At 37.9% G+C, this 15,239-nt stretch overlaps 1 non-coding gene across 1 annotated transcript; it reads right to left on the bottom strand.

The window, feature by feature from the left end:
* Positions 1–12,611: 12,611 nt before the first annotated feature.
* On the bottom strand, positions 12,612–12,717 carry LOC140854211 (small nucleolar RNA R71). The gene has a single exon (XR_012137344.1). It is a non-coding gene; the product is annotated as a small nucleolar RNA R71 (small nucleolar RNA).
* Positions 12,718–15,239: the final 2,522 nt, after the last annotated feature.

The following is a 15,239-nucleotide window of genomic DNA, read 5'->3' as shown; positions in this document are numbered from 1 at the left end:
CAACATCGGCCGTCGAAAGGGCTCTACAACGAGCTAGCACTCGTGAGGAGCCGATCAGACCGAGAGCCTCGTGTAGATGATCTACAGAGGTTAGATGTACTGTGTGACTATATCATAATGATCAGACTCTTCCGACGGTGATCAGATTGCGGCGATCTACTATCCGCATAAAGGTATTGTATTCTGAACACATTACAGTAAAGTGTTTACTGTTCAAATTCGAATTTCAAATTTAAATGCATGCATGCTGTATATCATATTTAGATCTTAGTGTAAGATAAACATATGTTAATTAATTATATTAATTAATATTTTTCACTATAAAATCATAATTTTAAAAAAGTTTTAAAATTATCATTTTACCCCTGTACTGAATTTCGCTTCAAATGGTATCAGAGCAGGTTCTAAGATATGATATATGAATTTACATATATAGATTAAGTTGTAATCTAAAAGTTTAAATTTAAAATTTAAAATTTAAAATTTAAAATTTGAATTTAGAAAGTTGTTCGAAATTCAAAATTTAAAAATTTGAAATTCAAAATTTAAAATTTGAATTTTGAAATTAGAAATTCAAAATTCAAAAATTTGAAATTCAAAATTTGAAATTTGATTGAAATTCAAAATTTGAAATTTGGTTAAAATTTAAAATTCAAAATTTGAAATTCAAAAATTTAAAATTTGAAATTTGGAATTTGTTTGAAATTTGAAATTCAAAATTTAAAATTTGAAATTTAAAATTTAAAATTTGAAATTTAAATTTTAAAATTAGTATATTTAGATATACTTGATCAAGTAGCAAGTAATCGAATTGGGTTGGTTGCCATGGCCATCCTGTCATAGGAGAAAAGTAGGGTTTAAAGGCTTTCTCCTCCCATTCGATGGGGTCTCCTATGGCGGTAGGGGTGCCGCTGTAATTATATCCCATGCAGATGAAGCAGCGAAAGGACTTAATTGTAAAGGTTCAATTGTAAAATTTATCATGAATGTGTTAGATTAGATCTAAAGAAATATTCATAATTTATTTTGATTGAGTTATTTTCTGTTATGTAATTAGCAATAGGATTACTATTTATGAAGTGTGCTGATCTATTTATGAAATGAGTCAATATATTTGGTGAATAAAAAATAAAATCTTTCAAATTTAAAAATTATTTTTGAAAAGCCAAATCCTGATCCATCAGCCCAAATTCTTAATTAAAAGAATTAAGTATTGTCAAGTTGGTCTAGAATTGTGAATTAAGACCTAAGACAATTGCATAAACTTGTGGGTCAATGGGTTAGATGGATTAGGTCCATAATTGGGTTAGACCTAAGGTTAGCTTAAAGAAATGGACTAAAATAGAGTAATTGATCAAATCTAATCAAAAGTTGAATTAGATTAGGTCAAGGACACTCTAGACTCAACTCCAATAGTTGTAGTTGAATGGGTCCATGTCTTTAACTAGACCAAGATGGACTTAATTCATGGCTACACGGTGGAATCCTATTTACTAAATTGATCAAATTAAAATTAATGAACCGATTGGTGTCTAAGATAAGTTCTGCAGTTTGACCAGTGGTTCTTAAGTGGGAGCTACTCGCATTGATTCGATCTCTGACCAGTTAATGGCTTATCTCCACCATTGATCTCACTTACCTGGCCAACCTGGTGAGTTAGGTTTTGATTAGATCACTTGGTGATTGGGGCTCACCCATGTCATTAGATAAATCAGTGTGACTGATTTAGGTGCTCCTAATACCGGCTTTAATTAAATCCTTTTAATCTGACTTGGTGAAGTCAGTGGGAGGATTGAAATTGGCTGGTTAATTTCTTCTCTTCTATCCTTTAATAAAATTCTCAAAATTATTAGGTCCCTAAAATGATTAAGTTATAGTGATAACTAAGTCATAGCCTCCCATTAAGTGAGTGATAATAAGTCCATTAGTTTAATAATTATTGGAGGCCCAAAGGCCTGGTGCTTATTGACTAATGGAATTATCATTCATAGTATAATAATTTGGTTTGAGTCTTTCTGATGGTGGTCAGGTTGGGCGGCCAAAGTCGGGCCTGATCATTTATTGGTCCGATTCACCAAATCAAGTCATGTTAATGGTTGGACCTAACCAGATCTTTTCAGTGGAGGCCAAAGCCTACTGATTAGGTTCTGGGGTAAAATTGATTACTAAAAGTTGTTTACAGAAACAACTGGTTATGAACCTACCTATAGATGCACATGGGTTGACCAACCAAAGTTGGGCTCGTGTGTAGTCTGTGTGGATTCTAGTATCCACTAAGGAATTAAAGTAATTTTTCGAATTGGAGGTTGAGGCTACCAGTTCGTAAAAATATTGGGAGAAACTTTAGACTAAAGTCCAAGTCTTTAGTATTAATAATTAATGTACTAATGGAGGTCTGATTTTCCTTTATGCAGCTATGGCCACTACCCTGTCGCTCCGGTCACTATTAGATAATGACAAGCTCAGGGGACCTAATTTCGATAGCTGGTATCAAAAATTAAAAATCATCCTTGAGCATGAGCGGATCCTTTATGTAGTAACGGATCTGGCACTAGAGGAGCCAGCCCCGAACGCTAGAGGCACGGTCCGAGATACTTACCAGAAGTGGCTCAATGACCGCACCACCGTTCGGTGCATAATGCTGGCGGCAATGAATGATGAGTTCAGCCGCAGGTTTGAGAATGCCCAGCCACAGGAGATGCTTCAAATGTTGAGCGACTCATTTGGCATGCCTGACGATGTTGAAAGGCACAAAACTAGTTGTGCCATTTTCAATGCTCGGATGAGGAATGGGGCCTCAGTCATCGATCATGTACTGTACATGATCGAAATGATTGAGCACCTAAGTAAACTGGGCTTTTCCTTACACGAGCAGCTCGGTAAGGATGCGATCCTTAATTCATTGCCCAAGTCCTTCCTCCCCTTCCTTACTCATTTTCGAATGACAAAGCCTGTAGTAAACTACCACGGCTGAAATACTAAGGATCAGTGGCTTGTTTATGGTGAATCGGACTTGAGACTTATAGGGTTTACAGACTCTAGTTTCCAATCTGATCATGATGACAGCAAGAGTGTGTTGGGATTTATTTTTATCCTTAATGGAGGGGCTGTCTACTGGAAAAGTTCCAAGCAGCACACAGTGACTGATTCAGTTTGCGAGGCAGAGTTTATCGCTGCATCAGATGCTGCCAAAGAAGCGGTATGGCTAAAAAAATTCATCACCGAGCTCGGAGTAGCACCCTCCCTTGTTGGTCCAGTTCTGCTCTACTGTGACAGCTCTGGAGCCATTACTCAGGCGAAGAAATCGAAGGCACACCAGCGGATGAAGCATATTCTGCGCCGCTACCATCTCATCCGAAAAATCATGGATCGAGGTGACGTCGACCTTCAAAAGATCGATAGGAAGGAGAACCTGGCCGATCCATTCACTAAAGCCATTGCGGTGAAGGAGTTTGACGACTTCAAGTCGAAGATGGGTATTAGATACTGCACCGATTGGCTTTAGGCCAAGTGGGAGATTGTTGGGAATAGTATCCCAAAACCAATCGTCAGCCTGTTAACGGTTGTGCTCTTTGTTGTATTAGTACATGAATTATAAATAAATAAAAGTTATTTTGATATTTTTCATCAGAAATTGTCATCTTCTAATGAACTCTTGTGTTGTGGTGAAGTCCTTAGGACTATTTAAACTCGACAAAGGAGGATTTATCGTTTAGTCCTTAAACCTGTTCGCGACCAAATGATACGTTGTTATCAAGGACAATAATGTTTATCGAGCATAGGTCATTTTGTGCCATATAGGTTGGTTGTCCTCTTAACCAAGGAGTGTAGAGACACTGGTATGGCATACAGGTGAGATGTAAGGGTACATCTGCACTGAACGTGACCAACTCCGGAGCTATCTCTGCTGTCAAGATTTGCTCCGTTGGGATATGGATATAAATGTCCCTCCGATCTGAGATCGCCATGGTGACTTGCAAGCAACTCACTGTACTTAGGCACGGGACTACCTGAATTTCTAATTCAGTGATGGAAGGCTGCTGGGTGTAGTCAAGTACTTGACTTGTCAGTGCGTGTGTCAAGATGAGATTGACCACTCTAGTTCAGGAGCTGTGTACAGTCGTATTTCAATTTAGCAAAACCTTGGCTAGGGTAGTCCTAGTGAGGAGTCACAGGACTGATTAAGTTGAGCATGACTCGGATGATCTAATCAGGGTTGATAGTTTAATCCTGAGTCATCCTAAACACAGGGGTCAAAAGGAATGAATTGTACAGTAACCATATTCACATAGATTCTGAGTGTTATGATTGTGACTATTCGACCTATCCGGACATCGGGTACCATTGCTAGATGGTCACTTCGATTAGTACAGGAATTGATTCCTGTGCTACCAACTTAGGTTCGAACCTGCGGGATCACACACATTAGAGGTTCCTATCTGATCTGATGGCTGATGAAGAGTCCTAATATTTATGGACTATGAGTCCTACATGTCTGGAACTCTGTGATCAAAAATCAGGATTCTCTGATCATAAGTCCCACACATTTTGGGTACCGGGGTCAAGAGTCCCACTGGTTTGGGACTCTACGATCAAGGTTTCATATTGATGGACTTTGATACCCGATTGCCTATCGAATTTGGACTCAATATTTATGAGAGGTTTAATTAGTGATTTGATCGCTAATTAACTCAATTTGATTGAGTAATTATTTTTGGATCAAGTCTAATTGAATTGGATTCAGTTGGGTTTGACTCGATTAGGTTAAGAGTTGACCTAATCGTGGAGATGGTTTGGTCCCTGATTTGATCAGGGGTCGGGCTTAATCAATTTTTGATTTGATTAGGATTTTATTGAGCCTAATTTAGCCTAATTAAGTTGGGTTTAAATCAGTCTAATTGGGCCTAACTTATTTGGTTCAATTAGGTTGGTTTAAATAATGAAACCACTTTGACCCAAACTCCTTGCGCCACCTCACATCCATTGCGCCCATTTGGATTCACGAGAAGGAATTTCTCATGAATTTTTTCTCATGCAAAGCCCTCCCCATGCCCACTTTTGTGTGCCATATGGATGGATAAAGCTGATTAGTTAACCATTCAAATTCAAAGCATGTTTGAATTTGAATGGATAACTTATCTCTTATGCCTTCATGCTTATCCATCTTGTGCGCCACATAACATACATGAGAAAAGATTTCTCGTGAAACTTTTCCACGCACAAAGAGTCCACGCCCTTCTCTTCTCACGCCATAAGTGGATAGGGATGAGTTGGTTTGCATTTGAATTCAAACTCGATTTGAATTCAAATGTGCAACCACTTATCTTTATCCTCTGACGCGGATAAGACACGTTCGACATTATTTTAAAAAGAGGAGAAAGGTGGGGCGTGTGTAGAAAAATTTTAAGAGAGAAAGTTTGGGGCATGAGAAACCTTTCTACATGAGATGAAAGTCCAAAACCTTTCGAGAGAAAAAGAAAGAAAAGAAAGAAAAAAGGGCGCAGAGTTTTTCTTAGTGTACCCTAGGGTTTCAGCCTGGGGTTCGGGAAGTGAGAAGGTGAGCTACGAGTGTCGTGAGCTCACCAAATTTTAGGAAGATCTTCAACATCCTCTCAAGCATATCTGCTGATGATCCAAAGCATTCAAAGAATCGACAGACATCTATCAAAGGAGTTCGATCAGCATCGGCCATCGAAATGGCTCTACAACGAGCTAGCACCCGTGAGGAGCCGATCAGATCGGGAGCCTCATGTAGACGATCTGCAGGGGCCAGATATGCTGTGTGGCTGCATCACAATGATCAGACTCTCCCGACGGTGATCAGATTGCGGCGATCTACTATCCGCACAAAGGTATTGTGTTCTGAATACATTAGAGTAAAGTGTTTACTGTTCAAATTCGAATTTCAAATTTAAATACATACATGCTGTATATCATATTTAGATCCTAGTATAGGATAAATATATGTTAATTAATTAGATTAATTAATATTTTTCACTGTAAAGTCATAATTTTGAAAAAGTTTTAAAATTACCATTTTACCCCTGCACTGAATTTTGCTTCATTCCAAGCAGCATACAGTGGCTGATTCAGTTTACGAGGCAGAGTATGTCGCTGCATCAGATGCTGCCAAAGAAGTGGTGTGACTGAAGAAATTCATCATCGAGCTCGGAGTAGCACCCTCCCTTGTTGGTCCAGTTCTGCTCTACTGTGACAGCTTTGGAGCCATTACTCAGACGAAGGAACTGAAGGCACACCAGTGGACGAAGCATATTTTGCGCCACTCCCATCTCATCCGAAAAATCATGGATCGAGGTGACGTCGAACTTCAGAAGATCGATGGAAAAGAAAACCTGACCGACCCATTCACTAAAGCCATTGCGGTGAAGGAGTTCGACGACTTCAAGTCAAAGATGGGTATTAGATACTACACCGATTAACTTTAGGCCAAGTGGGAGATTATTGGGAGTAGTGTTCCAAAGCCAATCATCAGCCTGTTGACGGTTGTACTCTTTCTTGTATTAGTATATAAATTATAAATTAAATAAAAATAATTTTGGTATTTTTCATCGTAAATTGTTTCATCTTCTAATGAACTCCTATGTTGTGGTGAAGTCCTTAGAAATATTTAGACTCGACAAAGGAGGATTTATCATTTAGTCTTTAAACCTGTTCGCGACTAAATGATACGTTGTTACCCAGGACAACAACGTTTATCAAGCATAGGTCATTGTGTGCCATATGGGTTGGTTGTCCTCTTAACCAAGGAGTGTGGAGACACTGGTATGGCATACAGGTGAGATGTAAGGGTACATTTGCACTGAACGTGACCGACTCCGAAGCTTTTTCTGCTGTCAAGATTTGCTCCGATGGGATATGGGTATAACTGTCCCTCCGATCTGAGACCGCCATGATGACTTGCAAGCAACTCACTACACTTAGGCACTGGACTACCTGAATTTCTAATTCAGTGACGGAAGGATGCTGGGTGTGGTCAAGTACTTGACTTGTCGGTGCGTGTGTCAAGATGGGATTGACCACTCCAGTTCAGGAGCTGTGTACAGTCGTATTTTAATTTAGCAAAATCTTGGCTAGGATAGTCCTAGTGAGGAGTCACAAGACTGTTTGAGTTGAGTACGATTCGGATGATCTAATCAGGGTTGACAGTTTAACCCTGAGTCGTCCTAAACACAGGGGTCAAAAGGGTTGAATTATACAGTAACAATATTCGCGTAGGTTCTGAGTATTGCGATTGTAACTATTCAACCTATTCAAATGTCGGGTACCATTGCTAGATGGTCACTTTGATTAGTACAGGAATTGGTTCCTGTGCTACCGGCTTAGGTTCGAACCTATGGGGTCACACACATTAGAGCTTCCTATCTGATCTGATGGCTGGTGAAGAGTCCTAATGCTCGTGAACTTTGAGTCCTACATATCTAGAGCTCTATGATCAAGAATCAGGATTCTCTAATCATGAGTTTCACACATTTTGGGCATCGGGGTCAAGAGTCCCACTGGTTTGGGACTTTTTGATCAGGATTTTATATCGATGGACTCTGATGCCTGATTGTCTATCGGATTTGGAGTTAGTATTTATGAGAGATTTAATTAGTGATTTGATCACTAATTAACTCAGTTTGATTGAGTAATTATTTTTGGATCAAGTCCAACTGAATTGGATTCAGTTGGCTTTGACCCGATTAGGTTAAGTGTTGACCTAATCGCCAAGGTGGTTTGGTCCCTGATCTGATCAGTGGTTGGACTTAGTCAATTTCTGATTTGATTAAAATTTTATTGAGCCTAATTAAGCCTAATTAAGTTGGGTTTAACTTAGTCTAATTATGCCTAACCTATTTTGATTAGGTTGGCTCAATTAGGTTGAAACCACTTTGACCTCATCTCCCTACGCCACCTCACTTATCTGTGCCCATTTGAATTCACGAGAAACAACTTCTCGTGAATTTTCTTCCATGTAGAAGCCTTCCCATGTCCTCCCTTGTGCGCCATTTATCTGGATAAAGATTGGTTTGTTGGCCATTCAAATTCAAAGGATGTTTGAATTTGAATGGGCAACTAATCCATGCGCCACCCACCTTATCTTGTGCACCATTTAATCTACACGAGAAAGAGTTTCTTGTGTAAATTCTCTATGCACAAAGAACCCATGCCTCCTCTCTTCTCTTGCCCAGAGTGGATAAGGATGGGTTGGTTTGCATTTGAATTCAAATTCAATTTGAATTCAAGTGAGCAACCACCTATCTTTATCCTCTCACGCGGATAAGATGCGTCTTGCACTATTTTAAAAGAGAAGAGAAGGTGGGGCGTGCGAAGAATTTTTTTGAGACAGAATAGTGGGTGTGAGGAAGCCTTGTGCGTGAGTTAGAAGTTCTAAAACTTTCGAGAGAAAAGAAAAGAAACAAAAGTGGGTGCAGGATTTTCAGTGAGTACCGTAGGATTTCTGCCTGGGGTTCGGAAAGTGAGAAGGTGAGCTACGAGTGTCGTGAGCCCACTAAACTTTAGAGAGAGCTTCATCAACCTCTCAAGCACCTTTGCTGATGATTTGAAGTATCCAAAGAGTCGACAGACATCGATCGAAGGAGTTCGATCAGCATCGACCGTCGAAAGAGTTCTGCAACGAACTAGCATTCGTGAGGAGCCGATCAGATCGGGAGCTTTGTGTGGACAATCTGCAGAGGCCAGACATACTGTGTGATTATATTGTGATGATTAGACTCTTTTGATGGTGATCAGATTGTGGCGATCGACTATCCGTACGAAGGTAATGTGTTCTGAACACATAACAGTAAAATATTTATTGTAGAAGTTTAAATTTCAAATTTAAATACATGCTATATATATTATATTTAGATTCTTGTATAGAGTTAATACATGTTAATTAATTAGATTAATTAATAATTTTCACTATAAAATTATAATTTTGAAAAGATTTTAAAATTACCATTTTACCCCTGCGCTGAATTCACTTCAAATGGTGTTAGAGTAGGTTCTAAAATATGATATACATTTGCATGCATAGATTAAGTAGTAATCTAAAAGTTTAAATTTGAAATTTAAAATTCAAAATTTGAAATTTAAATTTTAAAATTTGTTCGAAATTCAAAATTCAAAAATTTTAAATTCAAAATTTGAAATAAAAAATTTAAAAATTTGAAATTTAAAATTTAAAATTTAAAATTTGAAATTTGTTTAAAATTTTAAATTTAAAATTCAAAATTTAAAATTCAAAATTTGAAATTCAAAAATTTGAAATTTGAAATTTGTTTGAAATTTAAAATTCAAAATTTAAAATTTAAAATTTGAAATTTAAATTTTGAAATTGAAATATTTAGTATACTTGATCCAAGTAGCAAGGAGTCTAATTGGGTTGGTTGCCATGATCGTCCGATCATAGGAGAAAAATAGAGTTTAAAGGCCCTCTCTTCCCATTTGATGAGGTTCTCCTATGGTGGTAGGGGTGCCGATGCGATTATATCCCATACAGATGAAGCAGCAAAAGGACTTAATTTGTAAAGGTTCAATTATGAAATTTATCATGAATGTGTTAGATTAGATCTAAAGGAATATTCATGATTTATTTTGATTGAGTCATTTTCTGTTATGTAATTAGCAATAGGATTGCTGTTTATGAAATATGCTGATCCGATTGTGAAATGAGTCAACACATTTGGTGAACAGAAGATAAAACCTTTCAAATTTAAAAAATTATTTTTGAAATGCCAAACCCTGACCTATCAGTCCAAATACTTAATTAAAAGAATTAAGTATTGTCTAGTTGGTCTAGAATTGTGAATTAAGACCTAAGACAATTGCATAAATTTATGGGTCAATAGATTAGATGGATTAGGTCCATAATTAGGTTAGACCTAAGGTTAGCTTAAAGAAATGGATTAAATTAGAGTAATTGGTCAAATCTAATCAAAAGTTGAATTAGATTAGGTCAAGGACACTCTAGACTCAACTCCAATAGTTGTAGTTGAATAGGTCCATGTCTTTAACTAGACCAAGATGGACTTAATTCATGGCTACGTGGTGGAACCTGATAAAGACTTAATTTAAGTCATTTAAAGCAAAAAATTATATTTTATTTATTTTATTTATTAAAAATTTGATGCTTCTTTTTATGTTTTACAGGAAAGGTGATCGTCGATACAAAGAGTCCGATTCGCAGATTAAAAAGACTCAAGTTTGAAAAAAATTGGACTTAAAACAAAATTAAAATAAAAAGAAGGATGCATACGGTATTATAGAAAATGAAGATACTATGCAAGAAACCCAAAAAGGATATAGGCATCATTTTAAAGAAACAAAAGTTTCTTTTTGTAATTTTCTAATCAAAAAGGAGCGTAAGTGGTTTCCTAACCGCTAACGGGTCCGTGAGAAAAGATTGCAGGCGTGCGGCATTACGGGCGCGCGGCATGGCGGGTTCATGGGGAGTTTGTGCTGGCGGACACAATGGCGAACAGACGGACGCTCATGATAGCAGATGGATCTAAAAATTAAAGGAAAAAATATAATACTTGGAAATACTTCAAGAGGAAGAATTTGTATTTTCTTTATCTGCTTGTGATCTTTCCATCTCATCCATCCATCTTTTAGTCCTTAGTATTTTCTTTAGTCCCACATCTGAAAACCATGTAAAACTCCTCCCTCCTAACACCTATAAAAAGGCTCTTGTACTCCCATTTGAGGGGGATCCCAGAAATTCTTCTAGAGCCTTGCATAAAGGAAGAGAAAGGGACTACTCCATGAGCAGCTAGGCTAGCAGTCTCGGAAGTAGAGAAGAAATTTTGTAACGACACAGAGTGGGTTTATTGTTCTAAACTTTCTTGTATTTCTTTATATGCAATAAAGATTATGCTTTTTATTTAAATCGTCATGAGTTCTTTATTTGCTCTCTTTCATATACTTTTATTTATGTTTTTCTGTTAGATTAATATTAGGAACAACTTTTACTTTTCGAAGACGCACCGTGATCTACGGGTACGGAGCGTGCCGAGGAAAGAAGAGTTATTTACCTAGTACTTTTCGAAGATGCACTGTGATCTACAGGTATGGGGTGTGCCGAGGAAAGATAGGTATTTTTCGTAAGATTAATCACATCTATTTAATTAAAAAAAAAGAGATACAACTCTACTAGTGCAAAATTAATTCAAAACTCCCGAGCTCTTTATTTTCTAATTACATCAATTTTAAGATAATTTATTTTCTAAATCAAAACAACACTTCTTTCTTTTATTTTGCAATCTCAACTTAGCCCAAAGTCCCTGAGGATACGATCTCGACTCATCCTACCTACGTAGTGAGTAGAGTTATTTTTGATGCTATCAACGACTACGCATCAAATTTTGACGCTGTTGCCGGGGACCTTGGCACGGTTGAATTAAAAAAAAAAAATCACTGACATTTCATAACACAACTAAAATAGCGTAATCTCAAATATAAAAATCTCTAACTGGATTGGACACCTTGTTTCTTTGCATTGCATCTCCATAATTAACTTTAAGGGCGCAACCCATTAACTAAGATAAGGTGAAGATTTGATCACCCTTTCTTGGCCCACAAATCACTCCTTTGCATTTGCATAACCTAGACCTTAATCTAAAATTAATTAGACGTTGACCCCTAAGGATTTCGAGCTCATTAGGATAAGTGACCCTGAGAGTTGAACCAGGTTAGACTTGGTCAGCTAGCTGGTGTCTAGGCAAGTGGTTTGCAGGACGACTGGGCCCGAAGGAAGGTAGTTTTTAATTGGTTCTGTTTGCTGACATGGTCAATTTAATTGGTGTCTAAGGAAAGCAACGGGGGGACTCCCACCGACCTTACATTTATCTGGCCAGTTGGTTGGTCAAGCTCCGACTTGGAAGGCTTGAAGTCTAACTACAGTTAGGAGCTGTCTAGAATTAGGATAACTTTAAGATAGAGAGTCCACTGCGTGCTAACTTGATTGTAATTAAAATCTAACCATAACTAATTCTTCTATTAGTTTTAGGACTTCTTAGGATCTCTTCTTTAGAACTCTTTTCTCTTTTCTCCTCTCTTCTTAATAAAAAATAAAATAAAATAAAATAATCCTTAACAGACTAGGATAGTCCTACATAGACCTTTTAGTTGCATGTTAGGTCGACGATCACTAAAACCTGACTTGCAACCATTAGACAAAGAATTAGAAAAGACTCTTAGGACTATCCAAGTTAGAAACATGGCTGCACCTGATGAGGTTAATCTTCCACGCTCATTGAGAGAATATTTCACTCCATCCTCGTATACCTACTCTCCATGCATTCAAGCACCTTCAGTAGAAGCTACCCAATATGAGATTAAGTCTAGCATTATTCAAATGTTTCCATCATTCTATGGACTTAGTAACGAGGACCCATACAAACACTTGGATGAATTTCTTGAAATTTGTTCCACAGTAAAAATTCAAAACTTCTCTGATGATGCCCTTAGGTTGAAACTGTTTCCTTTCTCACTTAAAGACAAAGCCAAGCATTGGTTAAACTCCTTAGACTCTATAACCATTTCAACTTGGGATCATCTTCAGAGAGAATTTCTCAAGAAATACTTTCCAATTGGAAAAACAAATCAAATTAGAAAAGCTATCACTAGTTTTTCCCAATTGGAGGGTGAACTTTTTCATGAGACATGGGAAAGGTTAAGGGACCTCATTCGTAAATGTCCACACCATGCTGTCCCTAAATGGCAACTTTGTCAGTATTTTTATGATGGTCTATCGAAGAAACACTGACAAATGGTTGATGCATCATGTGGTGGGACATTCATGCTAAAGAGTGAGGATGAAGTCTGGCAGCTCTTTGAAACACTTAGTGAGAATTTTCTACATCATATGTCTGCCACCTCTAGAGTACAACCTATGCTTCAACAAAAAAGAAGTAGAATTTATCAGATTGAAAACGTCATAGATATCCACAGTAACGTAGATGAACTATCCCAAAAATTAGACCGTCTTCTAAATACTGGACAATCCTCGATTCCACCTAACCCAATCCAAGAAGTTTGTGCATTGTGTGCAAGTCCAAACCATTTTGTTAGTGAATGCCTAGCCACACCTCAATTTTCTGAGTTTGTGCACGAGCAAGTTCAGCAAGCTCAAGTCCAACAAGCTCGCAGACCAGGAAACGATCCATATTCGAACACTTAAAACCCTGGCTAGAGAAACCATCCAAATTTTTCCTAGAGACCATAACCAGTGGTTGGCCCTACCGTACCTCGACCTCAATATCAGGACCCAACATATAGGCATGGACCATACCATCAATTTCAAAATGCTTCTCAACTGTCTACTACTGGTCATAGCTCAGCTTTTGAGAAAAAAGTTCTGAAAGTACTAGAACGATTAGAAGTCAACACTCAGATCCTTAACTTCCACACACAATCCATTGCTAAGCTAGAGATCCAAATAGGTCAACTAGCAACTGCATTCAGTAGGAGGGAAGGAAAAAAATTATCTAGCCAACCCGAGAGTAACCCAAGAGGGCAATTTGTGATTGAGAGCTCTAATACCCCAGAAGCTTTTTCTGAACATGCTAAATCAATCATGACTCTGAGAAGTGGGAAGGTCATTGAACACACTAGTAAAACCAATGAGACCGACCTTAAACCTCTAACCAAAGCCAAATCACCCAAGAACAAGGAGGACCTTAAAATAGAAAATGAACCAACTGCACCGAAATCATCTTACTTGCCTAAAGTCCCATTTTCGGATGCCCTGAAAGCCCCTATTCCTGCAGATAAGAAGGGAGGAAGACTCGACGAGATGTTAGAATTGTTTAAGCAAGTCCAAATTAATCTTTCCCTTCTAGACATAATCAAACAGGTCCCTGCTTATGCCAAATTTTTGAAGGATTTGTGCACCTAAAAATATAAATCTAGATCACAAATCCCAAAGAAAGTATGTCTCACTGAACAGGCTAGTTCTGTCTTCCAGCATGCTACTCCTGCAAAGCTTAAGGACCCAGGAGCCCCCATCATTTCCTGTGTTATAGGAGATTATCACATTGAAAAAGCTCTTCTGGACTTAGGAGCAAGTGTGAATCTTTTACCTAGTTCGGTGTATGAATTTTTTGGATTCGGAGAACTGAAACCCACATCAGTCATACTGCAATTAGCCGACAGATCAATTAAGGAACCACGTGGAATGCTTGAGGATGTCTTGGTCAAGGTAGATGAGTTTTACTTTTCAGTTGATTTTTTGATTCTCGACATAGAACTAAGTGGCAACCCAAGATAAATTTTCATTATCTTAGGACGACCCTTCCTAGCTACGGCAAATGCATGCATTAATTATAGGATAGGAGTCAAGGACGTATCGTTTGGGAATAAGAAACTGAGACTGAATGTGTTTGGTACTTTCCAAGGACCATCAATGGATAGTTGCTTCGAAGTAGATACACTAGAAGCATTATAGAAGATGCAACACCCATAATTCTAGCACCAGACCCCTTAGATACTTGCTTGGCTCACTTTGGAGTGTATGACTTTGAGGGATATATGAAAGAAGTTAACACCTTGTTGGATACACCACACGATAAAACCACTCCTCCATGGATAATCAAGTATGAGCCATTGCCCATATTAGCCAGTACACCAATAGTCCCATCTTTAGAATTACCACCTACGTTAGAATTGAAACCCCTTCCTGCTACGCTCAAGTATGTATTTCTAGGACCCAATGACACCCTCCCGGCAATCATTGCATCAGACTTGACCCCTAATCAAGAAGCACAATTGGTTGGTATTCTGAAGGAACACAAAGAGGCTATCGATTGGTCCATTACTGATTTAAAAGGAATTAACTCCTCCATTTGTATGCACCATATTCATTTTGAGGCAAATGCCAAATCCCATCGAGATATGCAGAGAAGATTGAACCCAAACATGCGTGAAGTAGTAAAGAAAGAAGTGGTAAAGTGGTTAGATGTTGGAATCATCTACCCCATATCTGATAGTAAATGGGTCAGTCCCACTCAAGTAGTACCTAAGAAATCAGGTATTACTGTGGTTGAGAATGAAGAAGGTGAACTACTTTCCACTCGCATATCATCTGGATAGCGAGTATGCATAGATTATAGAAAATTAAATACCGTTACTAGGAAGGACCATTTTTCATTGCCCTTCATCGATCAAATCTTAGAACGGTTAGCAGGACAAAGTTTCTTCTATTTTTTTGATGGTTATTCAGGGTACAATCAAGT

The sequence above is a fragment of the Elaeis guineensis genome, chromosome 15 (genome assembly GCF_000442705.2).
Source record: "Elaeis guineensis isolate ETL-2024a chromosome 15, EG11, whole genome shotgun sequence".
NCBI classification, from domain to species: Eukaryota; Viridiplantae; Streptophyta; class Magnoliopsida; order Arecales; family Arecaceae; genus Elaeis; species Elaeis guineensis.
The sequence above is the reverse complement of the archived record's forward strand: the minus strand, read 5'-3'. Positions and strand labels throughout refer to the sequence as shown.